Here is a 17,991-nt window from a genome sequence, read left to right on the forward strand (position 1 = left end):
CATTGCCTTCTCCAGTTTGGTTCCACTAGATCAGGGGTCATGAATCCCTTTGGCAGTCTGAAGAAAGCTACAGAGTCCCCCTCAGAGTGGTTTTAAATACATAAAATACAATACCTAGGATTATAAAGAAAACCAGTTTTACTAAAATATAGTTGTTTTTGAAAGTATAGTTTTAAATGCATAAAATAAAATATATATTACCAAGAAAACCAATTATACTGAAACAGTTATCAAGTGTTTTTAAAAACCTTGTATGTGATATATTTATACATATGCTTCTTTAGTAATACTTAATACAATAAAATCTAGCGGGAGTCTAATAAAAACCGTAATTCTGAAGTAGTAATATGCATAAAATATATTTAGAGATATCAACTGTAATCTGAAAATATCTGTGCTTTTCTATTAGTAATAAAAGATACAGGTACTGCTAATACTACTGTAGTCTGCCGCTTAAACTCTCATTAAAAGGAAATGCTAAAATTTCAGTTCAAAGTTAATGAAAATATAAAGATGTCATTTTTTCCCCTCATCTAAATGCATGCAGCCCTCTAAATTCTATTCCTGGATCCCTTCAGGGTCGTGCAGATTAAAACTACTCTATTAAACTCACCTGCTTCTATTTCCCAGCAGTCCCCACACCCTTAGGAATCTGGGCAGGCTTGTCTGAACATGTTCAACCCACACTTTCCTTTCTTTGCTTACTATGCTACTGGCCTTGCTTCGAATGTTATGTCTTCATCTAGAGGCTTATCAAAATCTTAACTACCTCTTCAAAACCAATTCCAATTTCACCTTCTACTTGAATTATTTTTATCCTGCTTCAGCCCACATGGATCTTTTCCTACTACTAATGTAGCTGCAGGTCAATGCTTTATGATTCAACATTTAATTATTTTCTTACATAGTTCTACTTCTGTGTCTCTACATGTAAGTTATAAGATCCCTGGAGACCTGTGCTATGTGCTTATGTTTACAACACTGCCTATACACAATGTAGGCACATATAAAGTACTCAGCAAGTGCCCCCAATAAATCAAGCACAGAAGATCATCTGTTTGGCAACTTTCAGTACCAGAAAATACATCAAGATAAGCCAAAAGTTCCACTAAGGAGTTAAAACAGACATAAATTATGCTTATAGTTCACCTCTATCAGAACCTAGATACTCCTATTTAATTAAGAACCCAGAAGCTTATTTACTAGGCAGCAATGAATTCCAAGTAATAAATCAAGGAAGGAGCACTAAAGTCAGCACAAGACAATGATTCATTCCAAACATATTGGTTAAGCACTACTACATGCCAGGCACTGTTCTAGAGTCTATGATTCAGTTCTCATATAGCAACTTAGTGCCAGGCCTTGGACTAGAACCTGGGGTTCCTGACTCATTCTGAAGCTGTGAAACAAAAAATTATTTCTATCTTCCAGAAAAGGTTTATTATGCAGGGTAAAAGGGTGGGGAGGGGAGGAGGTGTTACTATCTCAGAAAGCAGCAAAGTATGTGAAACATTATAAAGAAACAGATTTGGAGCTATGAATATCTATATTTACCTACACACAATATATATAATATATTGTAAAATCTCTATAAAATCTCTAAAATAGATTTGGGGTAAGTTTCAATCATTTTATGTACTTACTACCTAACTATACTAGATGAATGAGGTGTTACTCTGCTTATTAATAGTTGAACCACAAACACTTCATAAAATTGCATTTTTCTTCACAGAGCCCTGCCAAGTTGCTTCATTTATTTGATATAAAAATAAAACACTAGGCCAGGTATAGTGGCTTATAACTGTAATCCCAGCACTTTGGGAGGCCAAAGCAAGAGGATCACTTGAGCCAAGAAGTTCGAGACTAGCCTGTGCAACACAGCAAAACCTTGCCTCTACAAAAAAGTTAGAAAAAATAATATTAGCCAGGCATGGTGGCTGGTGCCTGTAGTCCCAGCTACTTGAGAGGCTAAAGTGGGAGGTTAAGGCTGAGCCCAGGAAGTTAAGGCTGCAGTGAGCTATGACTGTATCACTGCCCTCCAGCCTGGGTGACAGAGTAATACACTGTTTCAAATATATGTATGTATGTGTGTGTGTGTATATATATATATACATAGACAAACTTTTCTACCAATTTCCTGGAGGGTGGGGTGGTAGTAATGATAGTAGTAGGTATTATTCTAAATAATCGTAATCTTTTTTCCCTGGGGAAACAGACCAAAAGAGGATAATGAGACTGTGGGTAGGAAATGAGGAATTGGTCTCCACACATTTCAAGCTCTACTGCTGACTGTGACTAAAAAAAATTACTTTTCCTAAAGGGAAGTTCTTAGACTAATAGCAATGGAATTCAGTGAGTGAGTGAGGGAGGGAGGCGGAAGGGAGGGGTGGGACTGCAGCAAGTAAACTAATAGCCTGACAATACCATGCTGGCAACCTAAAGTCATCTTGTCCAAAACTCAACTCACTGCCTCCTACTCACTAATGTATTTCTCTGTTAATTATAAATGACATGCTTCTAAAGCTAGAAACCTCAGAGTTCTCAATTCTTTTCCTCTCCACATATAATCAATGGCAAAGTGTCACTGATGCTTCTAAAGCTAGAAACCTCAGAGTTCTCAATTCTTTTCCTCTCCACATATAATCAATGGCAAAGTGTCACTGATTACTCTCACAAAAATTTCTCTATTCCACCACAATGTCCTTGTTCAAGTATCTGTTACCTGGGCAATCATCAAACACCATAACCTCTTGTCTGACTGCTTGTTCTACTCTTAAAAGTTTTTTTTTTTTTTTAAGCGACAAGGTCTTGCTCTGTTTTCCAGGCTGGAGTGCTGTCGTGTAATCACAGATATGCAGCCTCAAACTCCTGGGCTCAAGCGATCCTCTCAACTCAGCCTCTTGAGTAGGTAGGACTACAGGTGCACCTTACCCGCACAGCTAGTTTTTTTATTTTTAGTAGAGATGGGGTTTTGCTATGTTGCCCAGGCTGGTCTCAAACTCCTGGCTTCAGTAATCCTCTTGCCTCGGCCTCTCAAGCCACTGGTATTACAGGCCTCATGCCTGGCTAAGCCTTTCTAAACTGTATTTCACAGTGATAACAAACTTGGCTAGCTTCCTAAAATACTGGCTGAATCATGTCACTTTCCTCCCTAAGAAAGGCAAGAGATTTTGTAGAGATAGGCTGTAGTGAGTTTCAGCAGAAGGTGTTGACACTGACGTAGGAAACAACGAAAAAAAGGCAAGAGAGAGGAGACCTGAGGATGAAGAATTTAGAATAAATCAGAAAAATTAGGCAGAGAAAATGCTGGGAAGAATGGTATCAAGAAAGCCAAATGAAGAGTTATAACAAAAATGATTATAAAGTTTAAAGTTTATTATTTTTATAATTTTATAGCAATAAATTTTCTATTAATAGCTTACATTTACTAAGTGCTAAGCACTAGGTCAAATGACTTACAATGCATTCATTCATTCTAATGCTCTCAATAATCATGTGAGGCAGGTACCTCTATATGAGACTCAGTTAACCACACAGTTCTGTCCTACTAGAAAAAGAATTATTTTATACAGTTCCCCTTCCTTAGTCTCTGAAATGCTTAATGCAAAGCACTTAAACATTCTTACTATGTTGGTGTCAACAATACCAGAGAAAGACATTCTTCTTACAAACTTCATTAATTTGCCATGGACTAACACAACATATGTATCTGTACACACATATAGACATATAGACACACACACACACACACACACACACACACACACACACACAATGGATCTGGAAATAAAAGAATATGTGGTTTTAAAAATACCGAATCTCCTAATATTTAAATCTGCATTGGAATAGTAAGGGCTAAGGGTATTTTTGTCTTGTAAAGCTCAAAAGTGAAGAGGTATATAAAAACACTGAAGAGAAACTTGGCCTATACATCTACCACCTACCTGAAAATGGGCAGAAGGACTGGGTAGAAGATAGTCGGATGAACATTCCTTTCTTTTAAAATGTGCACAAGAAATTTCCTAGGAGACATGCTATTATGGACTCAACTCTAAACCTAGCCAACTATTTGCAATGTGCACTCCATTCAACACAAGAAGTCTGGGCCAAAGTTCAGATGAATTTGCAGAAATCCATTACCACTAGGGAAAAGAGAAAAAAGAGAGGCAAAAATGTACGCCTCACTAATCCTGGGTTGGGGATGCTGCTATGTATGGGTGCAATCTCTAGGGGTAGAATGCTTGTTTGGAAGCATCAGAAAGACATTCAGCCACAACCTGTACTCCAGAATCCCAAAAGCTCATTTACTTTCGAAAACGATCAGGTTTACTAGCTTTAAACTCTAGTAGTCTGTGTCCACTCATTCACAAATATTTACTGAGCACTCAAGTGCCAAGGTATCATACTCATGCTACAAAAACTGACATTTAGTGGGAGAAACCGAAAGGTAAACAGATAATTAGAATACAACATGGTAATCTTGCAATGGGGGTAAATAAAACAAAGTGCTAGAAAGATATAAATTATCAATAAGGAAATATTATTGGAGTTAATAATCAGTTACAACAGAAAAAACTTGTGGCATTTTAAAAATTTTCCAAATTACATTAATTTAAAGTAAACATGGTCAGAGCAGGACTCAGAAGACATATCTTTCTACAAATTCTCTGTGACTAAGACTGACCTGCTCCCTTTACTGATGTATTTCTGGCCTAAACCTCTCCTTGCTAGCTATTTTACATTCTTGTTTTCATCTTTATTTTCATGTATCTCTCTGGCTGTTTTTATCTATAAGATAAATGTTGCCACAGAAAGTCATTCGGGCACTTAATAACAGTGTCAAACCCTTTCTTTCCACAACATGTAGTTACTTCATTTTATAAAGATTTAGGGCAAAGCTCTAAAAATTAGGAAGATACCATTAGATGACCACTATTACAGCCATTTACCTATCAAATAAGTATGATTAAGAACATATTAAATATACATCCCCAAATCACCTCCCAATCCCATAATTTCTGTTGCATTTCATGTCACATACACAGCAGAACTAATCCAAATTTTCATAAAGCTCTTTCACATGTTAGAAGAGTCTGGCTTTTTGCTAATAAATCCGAAATTACAGTAACTAGAAAGCAGTCACAGGTATAGTTTTAAACAAATACCACTGTAACTTCTTTCACATCAACTCCACTGATACTCCCAAATTCATATTTTTAGTCGGAATCTCTTGCCTGAATTCCATTATATTGAATGAATTGCCTAGTTGATATCACCGGTTATATGTCTAAAAGGCATTTCAAAGTTAACACGTCCAAAAAAAAGGCTCCTGATTGCTCAATCTAAACTTGCTACTTTACCACGCTCCCAAACTGAGTCAATGGCAACTCCATACTTCCAACTGCTTGCGCCAAAAATCTCGTCATCCTTGAATTCTCTCTTATGCCTCAGATCCAATTCATCAGCAATTCTTTCCCACACAGAGTTTGAAACATATCCAAAATTTGATCTGTTCTCACCCTTTCCTATTACTGTCCTGGTCCCAGCCACCATCCTCTCTTATCTAGAGTATGACAATAATTTCTAATATATTTTCCCTGTTTAAATCTTTGCTCTATCTCCAAAGTCTACTCCACACACAACAGAGTGAATATTTAAAAAGGTAAGTTACCACTAGTTACCAGCTTAAAGAAGAAAAGCCATATGACCATATCAATTGATGTAGAAAAAAAAGCATTTGACAAAACTGAAGACCTACTCATGATAAAAACACTTAACAAACTAGGAATAAAAGGGAATTTTCTCAACTTGAAAAACAGCATCTACAAAAAACCTACAGCTAACATATACTTAATGGTGAAAGACTGAATGTTTTTCCACTAAGATCAGAAACAAGCTTGTCAGCTCCCACCACTATTATGAAACAGCATTGCAAGTAGCAGAGCAAGAAAAGGAAATAAAAGGCATACAGATTGGGAAGAAAAAAATGTAAATAACTGTCTCTATGCACAGGCACATCACAAAACCCAAGGAATCTACAAAATAAACCTCCTAAAACCGCTAATTTAGTAAAGTCTCAGAATATAAGGTCCACTCACAGAAATCAACCAACCATACTGCCACATATCAGACATGAACAATTGGAAATCAGAATTGAAAACACAGTATCACTTACAATTGTTCTAAAAAATATACATCTAGGTACAAATCTAACAAAATATGCATGGGATTTTTATGCTAGAAATGAAAAAATGCTGACAAAAGAAATAAAAGAATTAAATAAGAGACATACCATGTTCATGGATTGAAGATTCAACAAAATAAACATATCAATTTCCCCGAAACTGACATTGTTATAGATTCTAAATTTCACATGGAAAGGAACTAGAATAGCTAAAGCAATTCTGAAAAGGGAGAATGAAGTTAGAGGAATTTCACTATCTAATTTTAAGACTTACTATATAGTTATAGTAATCAAACAGTGTGGTATTGGTGGAGGGACAGGCACAAAGATCAATGGAACAGAACAGAGAATCCAGAAATAGATCCTCACAATTATGACTATCTGATTTTTGACAACGGTACAAAAGCAATTCAATAAAGGAAGGACAGTCTTTTTTCTTTGGGACCTAAGGTTAGCCAGTGTTCTCAGACTTGACAAGAAAGGCACAATCCATGAAAGAAAAAATGAATAAAATGAACTTCATCAAAGCTAATTTTTTTTCCTGCTCTGCAAAAGACCCTGTTAAGAGAATATAAAGACATGCCACATACTAGGAGAGAGTATTTGTAAATCACACATTCAACAAAGGACTTGGATCTAGAATGTGTAAAGAACTCTCTAAACTCAACAAGAAAACAAAACAATTCAATTAGAGTATGAGCAAAAAGGCTTGAACACATTTCACCACAGAGGATACGTAGACAGCAAAGCAGCACATGAAAATAAGTTCAACATCATTAGCCATTAGGGATATGCAAATTAATGGTCACTACATACTATTAGACCGGGTGAAATAAGAAATACTGACAATACTAATGCTGGGGAAGATGCAGAGAAACTGTAGGTTTCTCACCTACTGGGGGTGTGAATGTAAAATGGTACAGCTACTCTGGAAAAGTCTGGCAGTTTCTTATTTAAACATACATTTATCACACAACCCAACAACTGCACTCTTGGGAATTTACCCTACAGAGATGAAAACGTATTTTCACATAAAATCCTGTAAAAGCTGTTCACAGCAGTTTTATTTTTACAACCCAAAGTTGGAAATTCCAAAGTCAAATTGTGGTACATCCATACAATGGTAAACTCTGTAGCATTAAAAAGGAATGAACTATTGATACATGCAACAATTTGGAAGGATCTCAAGGGGATTATATTGAGTGAAAAAAAGCCCATCTCCAAAGGTAACATCATGTATGATTTCATTTATGTAACATTCTTGAAGTGACAATTACAGTGATAGAGAACAGAAGCAGGTAAGTGGTTGCCAGGAGTTAAGGCTGGAAGGAAAGGTGAAACTTAAGGGGTAAAACAAAGGAATATCTTTATGATGAAACAGTTTTAAAACCTAATTGTGAAGGTCACATGAATTTATACATATACATAATAATGTTACAAAACCACACACATACAAATGCCAAGAAATAATGTTCTAAAAAGTGAGGCGGGAAAATATAAATTAGATTTTATCTTAAAGCCCTTTGGTGACTTCTTATCCCATCCTGAGTAAAATCTAAAGTCCTTATCACAATCCAAACACCTTACATGAACAGCATACAAAGTTGGGTATCATCTACCCTACTTCCTCCCTACAACCCCGCTCAGCTCCAATTATATTTGCCTTCCTGCTCTTAGAAGATGGCAAGCACATCCCACTTAAAGGCCATTGCATTTGCTACTGCCTCTATTTTCATTCATGTACCTGCTCAAATGTTATCTAGTCAGAGAAGCTTTCTCTAATCTCCTCCATATAAAGTGAAGTCTTCTTCTTTCACCCTCCATAGAACCTTAAAATCAACAAACAGAACTCAAACGTCTTCCTCACCTGTTGCAACCCTGGTCTGTTACGTATTGGTGAATATCACCATCACAACTATGCACCCAGGAACTCAAGCCAGGGCATGTGCGATCTTCACTGCTTTACTTCACATTCAGTATTTCCTTCTCAAACACGTTACCTATACTTCTTAATTACCCCATTATCAGTGCCTTAGTTCGAGTCCTAATCAACTCTCAAATAGATACTTATAGGCCTGCCTCTTCCTCCCAAGCCTGGCTCTTTTCTGAAGTATTTTGTGCACTACAGCCAGAGAATCTTTTTAGAATGTTAATTTAAGAACTTGTCTTCCATCATTTGAAGGATGAAGTCAAGTCTCCTTTATGGAGTATACAGACATCTTAATGTTCTTTTTTCTAATTTTCCACCTCACTTTCAGCTAACCCACCACTGGTACCTAATGCACTGTAGAACTACTCACAGTTACAGTGTACATGTGGACCTTCCTACCTCCATCCTTCATGCATGGTGTTTCTCCGTCTAAAAAGACCTCTCTATCTGCAACCTGTAACTCTCTTCCTTGCCTATCTGACACACACTCAGATTAAGTATCACCTTTCCTAGGAAGATTTCCCTGTCATATCCTTTCATCCTTTACTGAACAGGAGATACTGCCTAATCCTTATCCATAGGAGATACTACCTCCTATGGATTCCTAAAGTATTTTATGTTTAACCCTGTCACAGCATTTGTCACAGTATATCACATGCGTTTGTATATATGTCTCTTAAGGACAAGAACTGTATCTTACACATCTGTCCACCCCTTTGACCTAGCAAAGTACAGGCACACAGTAGGAACTCAAAACTATTGGATAAGTAAGGTAGTTTGAATAATAAGGAATGTAGAGGCCGGGTGCAGTGGCTCACGCCTGTAATCCCAGCACTCTGGGAGGCCGAGGCGGGCAGATCACGAGGTCAGGAGAGAGAGACCATCCTGGCTAACACAGTTTCGAAACCCCGTCTCTATTAAACATACAAAAAATTAGCTGGGTGTGGTGGCATGCATCCGTAGTCCCAGCTACTTGGGAGGCTGAGGCAGGAGAATGGCTTGAACCTGGGAGGTGGAGGTTGCAGTGAGCTGAGATTGCACCACCGCACTCCAGCCTAGGGGACAGAGCAGACTCCATCTCAAACAAACAAACAGAATGTAGAGATGAGACACAATGGAAGAATGAGTAAGGCAAGATTTCTTGGGTTAGACAGCTATTCTGCATAAGCATGTCATAGAGAACATATGAAATATGCTCTATGGAGTTTCTGTTCTTTTGATAATGTTATATTCTATAAAAGTTGATGTACTGATAAATAGTTTGGTTTGGTTAAGATCACCACTTCAATCTTCCCATGAACTAATTACCTTCAATAAGAGTACTTAACTTCTTGCTCCACTTGTAAAATTACAGCAATGGCTCTATCATCCTTTAAATGTATGGTATTGTTCATGAGGGGAAATATCTCATGAGGAGAATGAGTATGTCTCATGCAGGCCAAACAATTACCTTAGCTAGACAAATCTCAAAGGGCATTCAACATGTGTCAATGTACTTTTATATGCAAAAAAGCAGAATCGTCATATGTGGAAGTGGGAATTTTCTTCTGAAATCCCCATTTCCATGTGCTTATATTTCCATTTCCTATAAAATCATCCTAAGAGTAGCAAACAGTACTTCAGGTACATGCTAAGCATAGGGTAAACAGTAACAGTTCCTCTCAACGCAAATTATAAAATATCTGTATTTCTAGCAACTTTTACTTGACATGGATCCCTTGGATGGTTCCTTGAGCACATTTTCTCACAATTCTAAACTACCTAACTGTGACACCTACATATATCTGCAACATACAGCTGCTTAACTTCTGAAGAGCAGACGCTCATGTTTGTCAGGTCACTAATTGCCTTTTAAAAATTAACCAAGTTGCCAGGTTCAGCGGCATGCCATACATAGTCCTAACTACTCGGGAAGCTGAGGCAAGAGGATGGCTTGGGCCTAGGAACTGAGACCAGCCTGGGCAACATAACGAAATCCCTATTTCTAAATAAATAAATAATAAATCAATAAAATTAACCAAGCAACTATGCCATAATTTGTGCTCAATGAATTAAAAGGAACTATGTCCTAAATTTAATCTGTCCTAAATTTTTAAAAAACAACCATCTTGCCTATTTTTTATAATGATGACAACACTAACAGAAACCTACAACCAGGAAATGCTAGTATAAAAGAAAAGCGTAAAAGACAAAATAGTCCACAGGATATCAAGAATGTGGAAGCAAATATCTATATAATAGGCTTTATACCACAGATCTGAATATTAATATTTAAAGGGCAGTTTCTCCCAGTTAAATTTTTATACAAGTATTAGCTCTGCTGAACATAAGATAAACTCTTGCAAACTACAAAAAAGCAAAATTAATTTGCTGACCTAATTATTACTGATATTAAGTGACCTATCCAAAAGGATTTGAAAATGTTAGGTTTTCTAAATAATGGCATTTCATCAAAACAAAAATAAAACTTCTGTGCATAATACTTCACTCTGCATATCGACTTTTCCAACAGCAAAAGCTAAAAACCACTTAAAAAAACATGGCTGAGGCTGGGCGCGGTGGCTCACACCTGTAATCCCAGCACTTTGGGAGGCTGAGGCGGGCAGATCACCTGAGGTCAGGAGTTCGAGACCAGCCTGGCCAACATGGTGAAACCCCATCTTTACTAAAAATACAAAAATTAGCCAGGCATGGTAGTGGGTGCCTGTAATACCAGCTACTCAGAAGGCTGAGGCAGGAGAATGGCTTGAACCCAGGAGGCGGAGGTTGCAGTGAGCTGAGATTGTGCCACTGCACTCCAGCCTGGACAACAGAGCAAGATTCCATCTCAAAACAAAACAAAACAACAACAACAACACACACACACAAGGCTGAAAAGACCAACATGTACCTTACAATTCTTTCTGCCATGATAACACGTCATTTATCCAATGATTAACGGTTCAATCTCCTGTTTGTGCTTCTGGTTTTATTTTACAGATTGCACAAAAACTGCACATGTGTAAGATTAAAGAGTATTTATTACCTCTAGGCTAAGAGATTTCATGTATATACGTTACAGAATGTTCTAAGCCTATGAACTTAATAAAACGCAATGAGTTTTTATGTTTTTTTTTTTGAGATGGGGTCTTGCTTTGTCACCCAGGCTAAAAATTTTTGTCTCAATCTACTGAGTAAACCAGTGTACCTGCTGTAGACTATTTTGCTGTAATAATCAGTATTGAATGCTATTTGTGTAACTAACATTTTAACATAATAATACCATTTGTTTACTCTTCCTGGTACTATAGTAATACAGATAACTTATTACCGAAATATAAATCCATTGCTATAATGTTAAAACAGACTGGGTGTGATAGCTCACACCTGTAATCCCAATATTTAGGTAGGAGGCCAAGGCAAGATGATTGCTTAAACCTAGGAGCTCCAAACCAGCCTAAGCAAAATAGGAAGAACTCTCCTTAACAAAAAATACAAAGTAAGCTAAGCATTGTGGTGCGCATCTGTAATCCCAGCTACTCGGAAAGCTGAGGTGGGAGGATCGCTTGAGCCTGGGAGGTCAAGGCCTCAGTGAGCTGTGGTTGTGCCCCTGTAGTCCAGCCTGGGCAACATAGCGAGACATTCTCTTAAAACATAAATATAGTATGAAAGTACACAGATCAAGTGGCACAAGTTTTGTAGTATCATATTAAACCTCGTATTTGAGGTGTTTTCAAAATCTTATCCATGCCAATTTTCTAATGCTTTTCCTACAAAGAACTATATTATAGATTTGTGGACTAATTTCAAATCGAAAATGCAGCTTTTCCCACAGGAATAGGCAAGAAAAATACAAATAATTAATAATCCGCATGTTTACTTTGTAGTTAAAAAAATAATGGTGATGTTCTGTTTGTTTCATCTTTGGTCTAAGGAGTTACAGTAAATTAAAAAGTATAGAAATTCTTTTTCATTATATATGTTGAGGAAAATGAAGTGGACAGATACCTTAAAGAAAAAACCTAACAAAGCAAAATTCCAAATGTAAAATTACTTCCCACTATTTAAGCTACATATCCTAATGTAACTAGAACAAGAATTCACCTGTTCTATGAAAGGCAGGTAATACTATATCCATTTTTCTGAAGAAAACTCCTTGGCTCAGAGACTGTGAATGATGCCTAAAACCACATAGCTACAGTCAGCAACAGAACTCAGATTTGAACTTGGGCTCATATGATTTTAAAGCCCAGAGCTTTTCTTATTATACTTCACTGACTCCCAACATGGTAAAATTAAGATATTTAGTTAAAGCGGTGGGGGCTGAGAAGCTGACAAATTAACAAAGAGATCAACTCAAAATCAAAAGCAGTATTTTCCTAGCCTGGGCAACAAAGGGAGATCCTGTCTCTACAAAAAATTTTTAGAAATCAGCTGGGTGTAGTGGCGCACACTTGTTGTCCCTGCTACTCAGGAGGCTGAGGTGGGAGGAAGGCTTGTGCCCAGGCGTTTGAGACTGCAGTGAGCTATGATTGTGTAACTGCACTCCAAAGGAATATTTTACACAGTTTAAAACCAGGTAAAGTCTCTTCTACCCCATGGCCCCAGTTCGTATCAGAATTACTGCTTTTGTTGATTTCTCTGACTAAACAAAACTTGCCTGGCCTGAGGACAATGTTCTGTAAGGTCAAGTTGCCGAGTTCAAGTTTTCATTTGCATTAGCAAGTATTTTCTCTCATTGATGAGGAATGGAAAGTCACTCCCCTGAACTGCCACTGGCTCTATACTGATGAGCCAAGCAATATCTTTGGCCACTGGCAAACCGACAGGAAGCAAACTTGTGATGTGCTCAATTTTGCTAACATTAAAAAGGTAAACATTAAGATATTAAATGTCAAAAATAATTTTCCTTAATATCAATGTGAGAGTAAAACTTTAAGCTAAAATTCAAAATATGAATAATATTATTTAATGATTCAGATGATGGTTAATAAACTGGGGAATACAAATTTACAGAGCAAAAATTACTCTTTCACACACACTTAAATACATTATTTTAGACAAGTCTACTATTAACAATCGGCATTCACATATTTCTACCAAAATCTCTGCTAAAATCCCCATTCCTATACTCTTGCTGCTTCCTTCTCTCTCTCTCTCTCTCTCTCTCTCTCTCTCTCTGTCTGTCTCTCTGCAGGACCTTTCCAACCTCTACTTTATTATCTGGCTTCTGTGACTTGTACTAGGAGCACCGGTACTAGGCCGGTTTTTGTTTTTCTTGTTAAGTGAAACAAGAATTCCATTTTCTTTTAACAAGGCAATTAAAATACTACAAATTCTTATACTGCTCTTGTCTCTTGTACTTGTTGGAGGCAAATCAGACTTCCTTTCTGAAGCCACTCAAACTGACACCTTGTAGGAATTATTTCTGTCCTGTAGTATTGTTCAAAACAAGCAAAGAAAGAAAAAAATTACAAGAGTATAAAATGTTCAGTTGTATGTATTTCTATCTGATTTCTAAAATAGTAATGTGGCACACCAAATACTAAAATGAAATACTTTTCACCCTATTTGTTCATATTCAAATATAAAGCACATGATACATGCTTTGTCGGGAACTTTTTAAAAATCCAAGAAATATTTTGGGTAAAAGACTAAAAGCCTCAGAACTTGACAGAAGACTTAAGTTTGGGGAAAGCTAAAATTATTATTCTTTAGGTGGAGGATAACTTACAACAGAACAGGAAAGAACTGACTGGTACTAAGATTTAAGCATCTTAAGAATGGTTACTGTGAAGATGGGAGGTGGGATGCTGGTGGACGTTTTCACTTTTCAGTGAAAACACCAGTATTTCCTGCATCACAGGAAATATTGTAAGTAAATGACCAAGCTATTTAATCCATAAAGCCAGGACAAATCTACACTTTCATGAAATTATCTTAAAAAGATAAGGTAAACTTGTTCTTTAACAGTTAAGAGCAAATAATTATTCATGAATTTTCTTCCACTGTTTTAAAACTTCTGTATTACTTTTCACTTTGCTGCCAACAACATCATAGAAATAGGTTAATGAAGACTAATCTAGCTACAAATAATTGATTTCTTTCCCCTCAACTTCTAGAATATTTTTTGAACTTTTGGCTAGATTCAAATAATAGCATTTAAAAGACTTTGCATAATAATATCTTGTCAGTGCTTAAAATTAAAAGTAGAGATTCCAGTGCAGCCACTTTTCAGACTCAGGAGTTTACTACAAAAAGAGCTGTAATCTACGAAAAATGATCACTAAGAACCATTCAACATTTAACACACAGTATTTCTTGAGCTCTTAACTACAGGACAAGCACTGAAACTAATGTGAAGTAAAGACTGAAAGGAAGACATGTTTTGCCCTTGAGGTGCTGTTTCGTGATCTTCCAGTCTAAACACGAAAATAAGTATTGCAACTTGCATGGTTATTCCACTTTTCCTCAAAAATCCCATTCACAATTTGAGTTATTTTATCTTTGCAAAAACGTTCCTTAATAATTTATATAACAGATTCTTCGAATTAACAAGTAAAATAATGACAAAAAGCAAACATTTACTCTATACTTACTATGTGCCAGGCACTGTACTAAATATTTTTAAAGTATTTACATGAATTGGAACTTTATACAATATTTGTTGTTTACTTGTTAAAATGCTGAGATACAGCTCATCAACATATTCAACAAGATATGACACAATGTTCCTTCACCAGAAAAAAAAAGATATCATATCCATTTTACACAGAGGAAAACAAGCTCAGAGAAGCTAATGAATTGTAACTGGTCCCAAACCTAGTGGCAAAGCTAGTAAGTGGCAAAATCAGGATTCAAAATTCCAATTTTCTATCCAGCCATAAAATAGTTTTCTGAAGTACTAACAATAGGAATCATGGTTGAAACTCTAACTTTGAAGTACAAATATAATTGTGTTCTGAAATTTGAAGTGTATTCTTAAAGCAAAAAAAATTTTATGTATGGGATAGGTTTTGCTTTTTGAAATCAAGGATAATACCCATTACACAGCTTTTAAAAAGATCAATAAGTAATGTTCATTCCCTAACTCCCTTTTCTGTTTTATTTTTCCGCACAGTACTGTTTTCTCCCAGGCATATCACACTGTACTCATTTATTAAGTCTTTTACCACTAAATGTAAACTATATGAAAACAGCTATTTTTATCTGTTCTTCAATACAGCACCTCCAGCATCTGGAAGAGTCCCTAGCACGTAATAAGTGCTCAATAAATATTTTTGAAATGAAGAAAAGCTTGGCACACAGTAGGCATTCAATAAATATTAGTTCCTTTCCCTTTATTATGCAGGATATCAATCCCTGGGTATCATATTCTTAACTGGTATACATGATTAGAAATTAAATAAAATTTCTTACTAAAGTTTTACATTAAACATGAATAAGGCAAATCAAAAAGTCACATTCAGCAAAGCCTCATTTATGAAGCATAAAGGTAAGGGGGTGTATGTAAATTAAATTTTGAACAAATGCACTTTTAAGTGCCAAAACTTTAATCAATTTTCATAGACATCTTTTATTCATATAAACATACACAATTTTACTTTGTGATAATTCTGACTTGGATGTCCTGAAACATCACTCATCAGCTGACACTTCTCACTGTGCTCATTCCTTCAGGAATAGGAATAAACATATTCTGTAAAATGAGCCAATAAAAATCCAAGTAAAATGCATAACCTCAATGTAGGAGCTGTGTGATCATTATTCTGGCATCTTTTTCTTTTCTTAGGAGGCTGAATGAATGTAGGTAAAGTACCACTTGCTAGTAAACAGGCTGTTTTGAGAGACGGGATACTTAGAAAAAGATAGCACCCTCTTAGCAATCTCTAATTCCTTAGTTTTATCAAGATCAGTCAAGTTTAGTGATTAACTAAAGAAAACATAAAAAGTATAACTCCTAAGAGTACTTACTCAGGTTTTTTAGCTTTCTGAGTAAGCAGCCTCCTTGATTTTTTAGGACCAGAATAATAAGAAACAAAATGTTAAAATACTTTAAGTATACTGGAAATATGAGCCAGAGGCAAAAACACATGAATATGCATACATTTAAATTTCATATAATTTCAATGTTTCCAAATTCTTATCATTTTAATACAGAGGGTTTTAAATAAGATGACATATAGAGAGTGCCAGAACCTATGAAACGGTTCAGAGACAATCTCCTTCGTACAGTTCAGCATGATCATTTTCCTGTGCTTGGCAGCCACCGCTGCCCATATCTCCACATTCCTAGCTGCCTAAAACTTTTCATCTAATTCTCTGCTGGCATCTTATCCTCTGTTTCTCTTCCTTATTACTGTTTTGCCCAATCTTCACATGTACCTCTGTTACTACCTCATAATCCTTCTATTCTAGAGAGACCCAATATTAGATCAAATAAAGATGACATAAGTGAAACAAAGGAAAAGTGCTACTAGTGTTCTGGGTCATGGGAACCTGGCCAGAGAGAGATATAATGGAATTACAATTTTGATTTTTCAATTACAGTTTAATTTATGAACTTTATATATTGAAAAGATTATCAGGAACTTCCCCCAAAATATCTATAACAAGGCAAAATTCTAAAATATGATAAAAAATAAACTTTTAGTCTTGATCTGCTTATATAACTAAAAAAAATGCTGTTTTAGAAAATAGACATTCCTCAAGGACTTTTTTTGCAAGTAACTCATAAAGTAAAATAGCCTACATTATACTTACTTTTCAAAATGCAGTATGTTCACAGATACATATATGTACATTTCATTTTAAACAGTATTTTATGAAAACAAATTTTCCTTACTGGGAAAACTATGGATGTAGAATAAACTATTTCTGTCAAGACACAAATGTAATAAGACATTTACCCAAGTGTAAGATGTTGTTAATATTAAAGAAGCAATTCTCAATACTGACCTAAGTGGGGATCTGCTTACGTAACTGCGGAGTTTAAAAACCTCACTTCATTAGGTGTCTGGGAGGCCGAGGCAGGTGGATCAGCTGAGGTCAGGAGTTCGAGGCCAGCTGGGCCATCACGGTGAAACCTCGTCTTTACTAAAAATACAAAAATTAGCCGGACGTGGTGGCGGGCGCCTGTAATCCCTGCTACTAGGGAGGCTGAGGTGGGAGAATCACTTGACCGGAGGCGGAGGTTGCAATGAGTCAAGATCGCACCACTGCACTCACTCCAGCCTGGGCGACAGAGCGAGACTGTCTCAAAAAACAAAACAAAACAAAACAAAACAAAACAAAACAAAAAAAATTGTTTCCCAGTCTTAGCAATACCCTCAGCTGAAGGCAAGTGCTTTTTTTCCATTAAATAGAGGACCAAGCGTAAGTGTGATTTCAATCAAATGTGATTAAGTTAAAATTTATTTTTCAGAAAACACGTATTTGATGAGGTTCTCATTATTTTACCCACTTCTTAATGAGTCACTAAAGCACACGTTCTACTATGAAACAGTTAACTAAAGGGGATTCAATAGTAGCATTTCATTGGTGTCCTTAAGAGAATACTTTTAAACTCAGGAAAAGTTATTTGATGCACACAAGAGAAAAAAGAAATAATGGAGTATATGCAAGGGATAACTTATTCATCTATAATTGATATATTCAACTTTTAGTTTGATTCTTGAAAGATTTAAAACTTACGCACCCTCTATTAGAAACTGATTAGACTTATGAGGGAAAAACCCAAACAGAAGTTCTGAATCACTGGAATTTTTGTTCTATTTCCTGTTAACACATTGATAGTACCATCGTTCAACATATTCGTTCCATACATGTTTTTTAAAAGCAGTAGAATCCTTAAACTGTACCCTAATTTAGCCTATAGCTCACGTATCTAACAATTCTT

Source organism: Rhinopithecus bieti, unplaced genomic scaffold (genome assembly GCF_001698545.2).
Source record: "Rhinopithecus bieti isolate Rb0 unplaced genomic scaffold, ASM169854v2 scaffold_13747, whole genome shotgun sequence".
Lineage (NCBI taxonomy): Eukaryota > Metazoa > Chordata > Mammalia > Primates > Cercopithecidae > Rhinopithecus > Rhinopithecus bieti.